This window comes from Helianthus annuus, chromosome 5, assembly GCF_002127325.2.
Source record: "Helianthus annuus cultivar XRQ/B chromosome 5, HanXRQr2.0-SUNRISE, whole genome shotgun sequence".
In the NCBI taxonomy this organism is placed as follows: Eukaryota; Viridiplantae; Streptophyta; class Magnoliopsida; order Asterales; family Asteraceae; genus Helianthus; species Helianthus annuus.
Window position 1 is genome coordinate 103,814,341 of NC_035437.2, and position 13,010 is coordinate 103,827,350.

Below are 13,010 nucleotides of genomic sequence, written 5' to 3' on the forward strand. Positions count from 1 at the left end.
GTAAGCTTGAACCCAATTCTCAAATCGGTTTTTCCAACCCTGAAAATCCTCAATATACATCAACTTCGGTGGTTTCTGATGAGTACCAGTCTCATTCTCATTGTATAATGTCTCAGCAGCAGTGACAGGTGCAATCGGTGTCGCGAAAGCATTGTAAAACTCTTCGGCCATGATTTAATAACACGTTTTTCAATAACAATGACTTATGAGCGAAATCAGAGGTCCTGGATGGTCCTATGAGCGAAATCAGGGGTCCTGGGTGGTCCTATGAGCGAAATTAGGGTTATTGGGTGGACTTATGAGCGAAATCAGGGGTCCTGGGTGGTCCTATGAGCGAAATTAGGGTTATTGGATGGACTTATGAGCGAAATCAGGGTTCTGTATGGACCTTATGAGCGAAATCAGGGCTATGGGTGGACCTTGGAGCGAAATCAGAGGTTTAGGGTGGTCCTATGAGCGAAATCAAATCGGAAGGTAATTTGGTCCATTTTTAGTCCGAATTTCAGTGTGAAACTTTCAGGGATTTGTCTATGATCAATTTCCTATGATCTGTGAAATTTTGGTCCGATTCTAACCGTGAAATCTTCCCGAACTGATGAAAGAAGGTGTAGAAGTTAGAAATAGAGATGAAAACAAGCTGATATATGCAGAACTCCTCGTCCTGAGCTCTGATACCACTTGTAGGATCGCGTGCTGACCCGAACGAGTCAATCGGAGGTGTTCTAATCCGTTTCAGGTGCGGAATAACAAGAAACGGACACGAAAAACAGCTTGTTCTACTAAATCTTGCCTTGTATATTGATTTCACACTGATTACAAGTCAAACAGCACTTCGGCAGCAATTCGGTACCGGAAACAAGAGACTGATACTGATTTCGCTCAAATGACCCCTATATATAGGGTCCTGATTTCGCCCCAAGTACCACATGTACACAAGAGCGAAATCACTGATAGCACATATGAGTGAAATCACCTGCAAAGTACATATGAGCGAAATCAGCTTCCTAAACTCTAACATCTTCCTATTTTCTCGTAAAACGTGCCCTAATCTAACATTCTAAGACTAAGACTCGATACAAGACGAAGTCGACAGATGTATGCACCAACAGAAATCACTATTTATGAGAACTTTGTTTTAATATGTATATAATAATAATAATAAATGTACCATATTTATAATAAATTTTAATAAAATGATTGGTCGAAGATATTAGTGAACGAAAAAAATTGTAGTTAACCACCCAGTCGAAATTACTGACTTTCGAAACCATGTGGAAGGAAAATAAACCAATCAAATGAAGAAAACTCTATATATCCTTTAAGCTTTTATTTCCTTCTTTAGTGTATTTCAAATATTTAAAGATATAAATTATGTAATTTTATAATAAAAGTATACATAAATTTACATAACTAAATTATTATTATTGAATATTTTAAACTGTAGTGATTTAACTTACATATTTAAATCTATAAATATTTTTTCATGCTTATATCTTAAAATTATAAATCTTTCTATACTAATAAACAAAAATCTCTTTTGGACACGTGTCATTCTCTGGTAATTTATCACCCTTATTTTTCTATTTATCTCTTCTATTAAATAATAATAATAATAATAATAATAATAATAATAATAATAATAATAATAATAATAATAATATTGTTACTTTCAACCCAAAACTTTTCATCTTTTTCAATGTAACCTCAACACTTTTTTTACTTTCAACCCTTATACTTTTCATCTTTCACAAGTTCTCCGTTTAATGTGTCGTTCTAAATTTTCCGAGTTAATACACCGCAAATCATCTAATATTTCATTGGTTCTATCACATGTAATACACATGTTTCTAACCTAATAATAAATAAAAAAAAACAAAGTAAAATTTTAATAAGTAAAACGATCCATAGTGATAAACATAATAATTAAAGTAAAATTCTAGTTTTAATGATTTAGAATTCTAGATAATATTACTTTCAAAATTATTATTATTGAATATTTTAAGCTGTGATGATTTAACTTACATATTTAAATCTATAAATATTTTTCATGCTTATATCTTAAAATTATAAATTGTTAATGATTCCAAAACGATCCATACTGATAAACATAATAATTAAAGTAAATTTCTTATTTTAGTGATTTAGAATTCTAGATAATATTACATTTATAATGTTGTTACATAAATATATAATAATCTGATGAAAATAAAATGCATAAGATATATATTTGTTTTAGCTATGATGATAAATAAGATTATATATTTATTTAGGTGAATTTTTTTTCTAGATATTGAGTTTTGAAACATTAGTAATGTTATATGCATAATCGTTATATATGTATTTATTTAAATTTAAATTATTATGATACATAAAGATATGTATTTATTTAGATATATAAACCGAAAATTTTAAACATCTTGAATTAAGAATAAAGATGATCTCATCAGATTGTGATTGATCCATGGAAAGATGTTACACCTATCTATGAAATTACGTAAAGTTTATTGATGTAAATATTTGTGAATAACAATAATATTATGAAATTATATTTTTGAGGGAAGAGGAGCAATTGGCATGTGACATTAAATGGAATAATTATATTTTTTAAGGGGGGGGGTGGAATTGTCACGTAAGATTAAGTGGAATTAGTATTAGATTATCTTGAAGACAAGTTGCTTATCCTTTATTTTTTATTAAAGTTTAACTAAAAATTATTATTTTATTTTGAGAGCAGGTTGTCTATCTAAAAGTCTTCCACATTTTATTTTTAAACTTTATAATTTTAATGAAATGTTTAAGGGACTTATATATTTAAGATTCTATTATTCATTGGTAAAAATAACTTTGATTTTACTACCGTAATTTCTGAAACAAAAATTATGGTGCAAAAGGTTGAAGTGATAAAAATCATTGTTGTAAAAATCGCGACTAGGCGACGATTAGTCGGCGATTAATCGCTAGTCGTCCAGTTACTGAGTAATTTTTCTTAAATCGGTCCATTAACCGACTAGGTCCGACTAGGCACGACTAGGTCCGACTAGGCCAGCCAAAAGTCGACGATTCCAGCAAAAAACCTGTATATTCCGGCCAAAACCTCTAAATTCCGGTCAGTTTTCAACCAAATCATTTGAATTCCAACAATTAATCATGTATACTTAAATAAATGAGTTGTGTAAGATTTAAAACCTAGCTACTTAAAATATTTACCTATAAAAATGTATATATTTATACATAAAACTGAAAATTACATATAAAAAACCCGATCCGATTAATCCTGATTAATCCCGAGTAATCCCGAGTAGTCGCTAGTCCCCACTTCACCAGCCGACTAGCGACTAGCGAGTTCTCCAACCTTGATAAAAATTATGTCAAAATCAAAAGTAAGTATTTAAAAGTTTAAATCAAATTAAGTTAAGATTAAAGGTTCTAATTAATTTTATTAATATAAAATAGCATGAACTTGATTTTAGTGATGCATCCAGAAGCTGAACCACTAGATGAGCCAAACAATGTGGCTAATAATGGCAACCTGCCAACTGAAACTCCAAAGATTATCTTGTTAAGTGTTTGCCACGAACACAAGATTGTATGCTATTGATTCAACCATGAGTGCAGACAAGAATGTTGGCTGTTAGAATCTAGCTTGGCATCAACAAAATTATATGCAACATGAAAGTGACTCTTAAACAAATTAAAGAATCGAGTTAATAGCCAAAATGGTCCCTGAGATTTGCTCACTTTTGTCACTTTAGTCCAAAATCCAAAATTTTTAAATCTGGGTCCCTGAGGTTTGCATTTTGTTGCTATTTTAGTCCAAATTTCAAAACCCCCCTTTTTTACTGTTGAAACCTGATTGTTTTGTCTTTTTATGTAGGGACATTTTGGTCATTTTTATTTTATTATAACATATTAAAGCAATCAACACACCACCACACCCACAGACCCTGCATCTCTCCCTCTTTCTCTGCCATAAACAGCGATCAGAGCCGGGTTCAGCCGGAGCTCCAGCGACCCATGTATGCCGGCGATGTCAAACCACTCACAACTCTCCTCCCTTTACACCACTCCCACATGTCACCCCTGTAACTCTGGATGCGAAATAAAAGGGAGCCGCCGCACACGGCGGCGTGGCGGAAGGACCAGTAGAGACGGGAAAGAGAAAGAGTCTTCTTTCTCACTCTGCTCTCTCTCTCTCTCTCTCTCTCTCTCTCTCTCTGAACTACCACCACCACACCACCACCACCCCCACCACCGCATCATCCCCACCACCACCATCCCACTTCCATCCTCGACGGCTTCACCTCCACCCCCGCACCACCACCACTGCACTACCATCATCCCCACCTCATCTTCTTCCCTTCTCTCTCTCTCTCTCTCTCTCTCTCTCAAAACCCTAACCCTAATGACATTTTTGACATTTTTGAGAGGTTTGTGGTTTGGGAGGGTTTGGGTCTGACTTGCAGATCCGGTGGAGTGTTAGGGTTTTGACATTTTTGAGAGGTTGTTGACGGTGGAGTTCTGGTGCCGGTGATGAGGGTTTGTGGTTTGGGAGGGTTTCGGTCTGACTTGATTTGTGTTAGAGAGAGAGAGAGAAGAGAGAGAGAGACAAAGGGGTGAAACAGATGATGATGATTCATTGTTGATGGGTGGGTGTTAATGGTGGCGGTGGCGGTGGTGGAGTTCTGGTGGCGGTGGTGGAGTTCTGGTGCCGATGATGAGTGTTTATGGTTTGAGAGGGCTTGGGTCTGAACTTTGAGGAAGATTGTGGTGAAAATGGCAGAAATGGTGGTGGTTGATGATCGGAGTGTCGCGCTCCGGTCAAAGATAATATTTATATACCCTAATTACCCTTAACAAATAGCTAGTGGTAGCAAGGGGTCGAACCACGAAGAGTATGTGGTTTGTATGCGGATTTGATTGAATTATGAAAAGTTGTCACTTTTATGAAGCTTGCTAACTTGTTTCTTTTTTTATATTTTGGTTTGATTGAAAGATGTGAGTTGAAATTACTAAAACGATTAACTAAAATTAACTACTAATTGCAAGAAGTGAAAATGATTGTTTAAACAATAATAAGAAAACAAGGCTCACACCCGGTTTCAACAATTGCAAGACCTAGAGTTACTATGTATTTTAATTAGCTTTACTTGAATTAGTTCGTTAACGGGTCGCAATCACAAAGCTTAGGTGTCAATCGCTATCAACGTTGTAAACAACGGACCATGATACACTTCGTTACTTTGGACTAACAAATCCTACCAAAAGACAAAGCATAAATACGTGCATTCATTTCACAAAGTCAAATTTAATTATTCACTCGACAATTTGCAAATTCAATACCAACGTAGGACAATTGTCTAAGATTCAAACGCAATTCAAGTTGTCACAAAACAATCAACAAAACATAGTAAACCCTAAATCTTACAAAAGTCTACACCGGGGTGAAACCTCCAAGAAATTAGCCGCTCATGGTGTAAACGGTACAATCAACGGATGCACAAGACTTCAATTGGATCATCTTGGAGCTTGAGGATGGATGGTGGAATGATTCGGGTTTAGGAATGGTTGGTGGTGATGGATGGATTAAATGTGGAAGGATGATTGTGATGGTGATGAGCTAGGGTTTTGATTCGGATCGTGATTCGGTTGTTGAAAGGATGGAGTATGGATTGGAGAGCAATTCGTAGTCAAGGGATGATGAATAATGGCTCCAAAGATGTTTTTCAAACTCCAAAAATGTTGTAACTCCCGTAATCAATGAGCTTGAACCAATAAAAATCGAACTACACCCCCCAAACAAGAATCTGCGCGTTTTCACTAATGATGAGCCGTCGCCGACGGCCTGAAGCCCCGTCGGCGACGGTGCTTGCTTTCTCACTTTTAGCCGACGGCTTAGTTTCCTGTCTACGGACATTTTTAGGCGACGGTTGTATATGAAAACCGTCGGCGACGGTGCTTGGAAGTTGATTTTTCTGTTTTTCGCATTCCTTGCTTCCGGTTGACCCATATTGCTTCCCGGTGTTTCCGTTTCCACTTCGGTGACCCATAAAGCTTCCAAAAAGCTCCTTAAACTCTAATAAACCTGCAAAACACAAATCTAATCAAGAGTAGGCAATTCGAAACTAAAACTTGTGTAAAAACATCAAGTTAAACGATTACAAGCACCGGTTTTCAACCACGTATCACATCCCCACACTTGTCTTTTGCTTGCCCTCAAGCAAATCTGTTTTTCACTTTCACGTGGGTCAAACAACGAATGTACATCCCATTCCCGAGACAAAGGTTAAGGTCTAATGTCATACTAAAGTTCAAACTCTTTACAATGTTCAATGTATTTAACGGTGACGTGATTTAGATACACTAATGGTTACCCAAGATTAACCCGCCCTCAAAACTAACAAATCATGCATATCCCTCACAATGTGCTCTCCACTCGGCTTAAAGTTTGCTAACGTGTGTAATGTGTTAGCTTTTCGACAATTAATCGCTCAAAACCAAATAGAACACGTACCCGCATAAGCTTGCAACTCAATCATTCTCCACTATCGAACACAAATACTAAGCACAAGTCAAAAGGTCTTTGAGGGGTTGTAACGGGGCTAGGCGAAGGGTAGGAATAGGATAATTTTAAGTGGCTATGGTGATGAGAAATTCGAATTTTATTACAAAAGACTATCCTAAATAAAAGCACTATAAACATCCAACATGGGCAAAAAACTTTCGCCTTTTATTCAACAACTACTAACACATCTTTTTGTGTTTTTCTCACTGCTTTTTCATTCTTTTTCGCAATATTTTCTGATTTTTTTTTTTATTTTTATTTTTATTTTTATTTTTTTTTTATTTTTTTATTTTTTTTTTTTTTTACATATAAACCATAACTATACAAACAAATAATCCTAAAATCGAATTTCTCATCACACGGGTTTAAACGAGAAAAGTTTACGGTTATGGGCTATAGGGTAGTTAAATGAAAGGTTTAGGCTCAAAGTGGGCGACTAGGGGATTTATTTGGGTAAAGGTAAGCAAATGGTGTAAAAGAAAAAGGTTTACCTAATGCCTTAATCATTCTCGTGCTTGTATTCGGTCTATAGTCTCGAATGTATCAAAAGTTGCAAGTTCTACAATACGCGACTAATGGCCCACTCAACAAAGAAACATGTAAATGTGAATCTATGATGTAGAAAGGCTCAAACCTCACGTATAAGGGTATGATATGTGATATGCATACATTGCTAGTTCCTTAAGCGAATTATTCTCAAATAACCACCCACTAAATACCCGATATGCTTATTAATTTGAACTTGACCATGACGAAAGACCAATTGGTTTGTGACATCCCTCGTTGACTTGGTTACTTGTGCTTTTGAGATTGCTTTGAAAACAAGACATTTTTGAAAAAATTTTTGAAATTTTCCCCCATCCCCACACTTGAGGTAAACATTGTCCTCAATGTGTAGAATTTAAATGAACGGGTCAAAATCGAAAATTTTTACTACTCCCCCATCCCCACACTTGAGGTACATATTGTCCTCAATATGTAAGAACTAGAGTTTGTAAAGCACAAGGGATGTGACACGGCTATCCTCCCCAAAATTATACCCCGGAAAATAGAATACAAAATACAATCCACTTATTTGCTAACTAAAAAAAATCAAAGGTAAAAAGAAACGTATGCACCTGGTTTTTCATTAGTTCCTCGTGTGCTCTTCATCTTTTCAATCAAGCGGTCGTCTCACGAACATAGCGTACCTACAAATCTTAACCCTCGTGTAGAAGCATGCTTCTCACAACCATCAAAACTTGTTAGTTACCTAGTTCTACCACTTTTATGAAATTATCACCAAGCCATACATTATTGTACCTTTAACTTTATGTGGAAAAATAATTTACAACAATAACAATCCTAACTCACTTTCGTAGGAATCACGGTTGCATTTAGCGTATGCAACAAGCCCTTTAAACCTACCGATAGCTCGGGAGGACGAGTCGGTCTCGTGAGGGTTATATAGGGAACACACCCACAAAGTTCATTTAACTAGGCAATAATTTAAATAATCAAAAAAAAATGAAACTAAACTAAAAATATACAACAACAACAACAAAAAACGTACCTTGCCTCTACCGCTGATATCTCTCATTGGGGTTCACGGGCGGGTTCGGCTGGTACGGATAACCAGTAAGGGCCTCAAGCATATCCCTATAGTTATCCAACGGGCTTGACTCTTGTTGGGGTGGCGGTTGGTATGGCATGGGAACAAAACTCGAGCCAACTGCTTCGGGCCAGTGAGGGATTGGATCGGCTGGCCCTCGCGGATGAGGAAGGTTGGGGTAATCAGTCCACCCCGAATGTTCAGCATATGGAAGCCCGGCTTGATAATCTCGTTGATGGCGTTCTTGGTCATGGATTACCTTGAAATTGTTGATTGCCATCTGATTGGAGAAAGCCAACGCCCCCCATCGGCGTTGGTCCAACTCTGCCTGTGCATTCCGGCGTCTAGCATCCTCTTCCTCCCACGCTTGTCTGTGGGCCCTTTCCTCTTCTTGCAACTGTATCATGCGTTCCATTTGAGATTGTTGTAACGCATGTTGCAGTTGCTGTTCCTCCAACTGTTTTTCCACCCTCTCGCGGAAAGATGATTGAAAACCCCATTGTTGTTGAGAGTACGCCCCTTGCGCCTCTTCCCATTCTTTCCGACTAGCATGGTACTCTCTTGCTTCACCAATACATGCCGACACATTGTCGTAGATCCCTTGATCCGCACGGTTCCACAACCGATATGACGGTGTTTGTCTTTGATTCACAAAATCTGCCACATTGGCAGAGATTTCCCTATGCTTTTTTCGGTACCTACGCCTCGGTCCCCGTGGACCGGAAGGATCAATGTCCTCCTCAACATCGGGCATCTCCTCATCGCCCCCTTCTTCCTCACCTTCTTCATCAACCTCCTCGTCGTTGAACCGATAGCTATCCCCTTGGTCATCTTCAACCGTGTGCAAATGCCCAAAGGATTTCACGGTTATATTCCAATGTCGCCTCATAGAGGCAAAGTTGAATTGATCAATGGGTTTGGATACCCATAGTGAGTCTTGAGGTAATGCGTTTTGTTGGAGAATCATGGCGCTGATCAATCTTGGGTAAGGAATCATTTTGCGTTTAAATGATTCCCGTGTATCCCATGTGTTAATCATGACAATTTGACGCCACGAGAGCTTGGGCGTCCCATATAATAATGCACGCACCACCCGACAGTCGGGTGCCTTCACCGTCCCACGGTCTCCAAACCGTACCATGATGTTCTCCAACGAGATACCTTGCAATATTTTTCCCATCAGAGACAAATCTGCCCTTGCATTACCTGAACCCCCAGAGCCGGGTAATGTATCCTCCAAGAGAGTCACTGGGTCAGCATCATTCCTCTTGTTATCCAAAAACTGATCATACCCATAATAATCGTATGCATCGACCCCAAGCGAGTCAAACCTCGCTATAGCATTCATATGCTCGAAGGACATCACCATTTGATTTTTCCCAATGTTTCCAATCAACTTCCACATATGGGCTGGTCTATCGGAATGTTCAAAACGAAGAGTGGATAGCCACTCACAAACTGCCGCCAAGTATACCCGATTGGTAATGTCATCACACCAATCAATCACTCGCTCCCAACCGAGTTTCTCGAACCTCTGCACTATCCCAATCTTCCTAAACTCTTCGATATCCACCGTACGTTCACAAACCGCCCTGTCAGGTACGGGTTTCGAAATGCCCGTAACCATTTTCATCTTCCACATCTTGGCTTCCAGCTTCTTGTTCTTGTATCTAGAAAGAGCCTTTGTTTTCTCTTCCTTCCATTTCGAAGCCGACCCACTATTCTTCGCCTCTTCCCAAGCCCAATCTTGTCTTTCAAGTTGACCATCGCCTTCTTCTACATTACTAAGTTGTTCCCATTTCCTTTGGTAAACCCCAGAGCCTGAACCGGCTCCTGAAGATGACCCTTGACCAGAAGTTTTTGCCTTCTTGCTCCCACGTAACATGGCTACAATCATAAGACAAAGATAACAACAATTAGTATATTCTAACCTTCAACAATCTCAAACTTTGAACATGATATGTGATGTTGAACTTTAATCCAATTTGAGAATCATGGTTTAACAATGTTCAACATCACTATTATGTTCAATCATGCCAAAATCTTAGTGTAATCACATCACTAAAGCGAAGCATGCTCAAATCCTACCCAAATCAAATAAACACCCTTGAATTTATGCTTAAACATCCTACATTGTGATAAACAACCTACTCTTAAACAATAAGTCTAAAATTTCGGAAGAAATCACAGCAATATATGAAAATCATGCATAAATAGAGTGAAAGTTCATACCTTTAGTGAAGATTGACAAGAATAACCAAAGAAAAGTGTAAAGACAAGAACTTGGATGAACACTCTTCAAGAACCCTAACACACACGTCCAGAAATCTTACAATCAAGCAAGAATTGGTGGAATTGGTTATGGGGGTTTTGTTCTACGTCGAAAATCACTCAAGATGGACTCAAGAATCAAACGATTTGGTGGAGATTTGAGAGAGTTATGAAGAAAAGAAGATTTAGGGTTTTAGAGGAGATTTGGGGAAGAAGATGAAGCTAGAGGTAAAAGAATGGGAGATGAATGATGTGGGTCTGACTTGGGGGTGATTTAGGTTATTTTTGGGTCAAATGTGTGGTAAAAAATCGTCCCGGGTCGAGTTCAAATACCATTTAGAAGTTTGGAAGCGAACATGAGCCACAAAAAACGAGTCAGCGTCGGCTGACTTTTGGTGAACCGTCGGCGACGGACAAGCCCACCGTCGGCGACGGTGGGTGTTTGGTGGCTTGGTTGGCGACGGCTTATCTTCCTGTCTACGGAAGAATTTGGGCGACGGAGAAATTAGGGGCACCGTGGGCGACGACCAATGTCACCGTCGGCGACGGTGTGTATTTTTTCATTTTTTTAAATTTTTTTTTTTTTTTTTTTAAATATAGGAGGAAATATAGGAGGAAAATTATGAAGTTATATTAAAGAAGCTATGTACAAAAGAAATTCCTAAAAAAAAAAAAATACTAAAAATATTTTTGTGATTTTTTTTTTTTTTTTTTTTTTTTTTTAAGTTTATAAACCAATAACCGTTAACGGCCCTACCACCCCCAAAAAATTCGTGTATTGTCCTCAATGCACCAAATCAAGTCTAAAACATACCTTGTATCGTCATGACCCGTTTGGAATGCCCGAACTTCACACAATCAAGAAAGGTTAGTATGAACCGGAAACGATTCACATCCAATTACGCAAACAATTAAATAAGTGTACATAACTTTACAAAACGTGTTACCGGACCTTTTAATTTACCTCATATGTTGGTACGCTTCCCAAGAAACATACCAACTCCACATTTGCATCCTTTTTCTCTTCATTACCATCAAGGAATGGTTTAAGGCGGTGACCGTTAACCGTTTGCTTCGACCCGTCCTTCGGGTCCTTGATCGTAACATCTCCAAGTTTCCCGACTCGTGTTATCACATACGGGCCCATCCACTTGCTCTTGAGCTTTCCCGGGAAGTATTTAATCCTCGAATTGTAGAGCCAAACCTTTTGACCCACTTCAAACTCCTTTGGCTTCAACTTTGCATCGTGTGCTCTCTTCATGTCATCCTTGTACTTTGAAGCACACTCGTACGCTTCTTCCCTAAGCTCCTCCAACTCACAAAGCTTCAACTTTCGCTCCTTTCCTGCATCGTCATATTTCATGTTAACCTCTTTTATAGCCCACCAAGCACGATGCACAAGTTCCACTGGCAAGTGACAATTTCGCCCATAAACTAAGCGATAAGGAGTAGTTCCAATAGGTGTTTTATGAGCCGTTCTATAAGCCCATAAAGCATCATTCAACTTTGTTGACCAATCCTTTCGGTCGGGTCGAACAGTCTTTTGCAAAATTTCTTTTATTTGCCTATTGGAAACTTCAACTTGACCGCTTGTTTGTGGGTGGTAGGGAGTAGCAATTCGATGGTCAACACCATACCGTTTCAAGAGTTTGCCAAAATTAAAGTTCTTGAAATGAGATCCCCCATCACTAATGATTACTCGGGGAACCCCAAATCGAGAAATTATATTCGTTTGAACAAAATTGCAAACAACGGTATGGTCATTCGTTTTGGTGGCAATCGCTTCGACCCACTTGGATACATAATCGACCGCCACCAAAATGTATAAATTGCCATGCGAATTAGGGAATGGGCCCATGAAATCGATCCCCCATACATCAAAAATATCTACAATAAGGATCGGTTGCATGGGCATTTCATCCCTTTTTGAGATACTCCCCAACTTTTGACACTCAACACAGTTTTTAGCGAAATGAAAAGCATCCTTAAAAATAGTCGGCCAATAAAGACCGCTATTTAGCACTTTGTGCCCTGTTTTGTGACCACTAAAATGGCCCCCACAAGCAAATGAATGCAAGTGCATCAAGACGCTAGGAATCTCCTCGTCGGGTATGCATCTTCGAACGACTTGATCCGGACAAATCTTGAATAAGTCCGGTTCTTCCAACGTGTAGTACTTGATTTGAGACAGGAAATGCAACCTCTTCCTTCTATCCCAATGAGCCGGCAAGTCACCTGTAACCAAATAGTTGACAATATTAGCATACCATGGTAATATTCCAACTTTTAAAATGTGCTCATCTGGAAAAGTCTCATTAATTTCTTCACGGGAAGAATCCTCTACACTCAACCGAGACAAATGGTCCGCGACCACATTCTCACTCCCTTTCTTATCTCGAATCTCCAAATCAAACTCTTGTAATAGGAGTACCCATCGTATCAACCGCGGCTTAGCATCCTTTTTCTCCATGAGGTACCTGACAGCACTGTGGTCAGAATAAATAATAACTTTGCTACCCCATATGTAAGCCCGGAATTTATCTAATGCATAAACTACCGCAAGTAGCTCTTTCTCAGTTGTTGTAT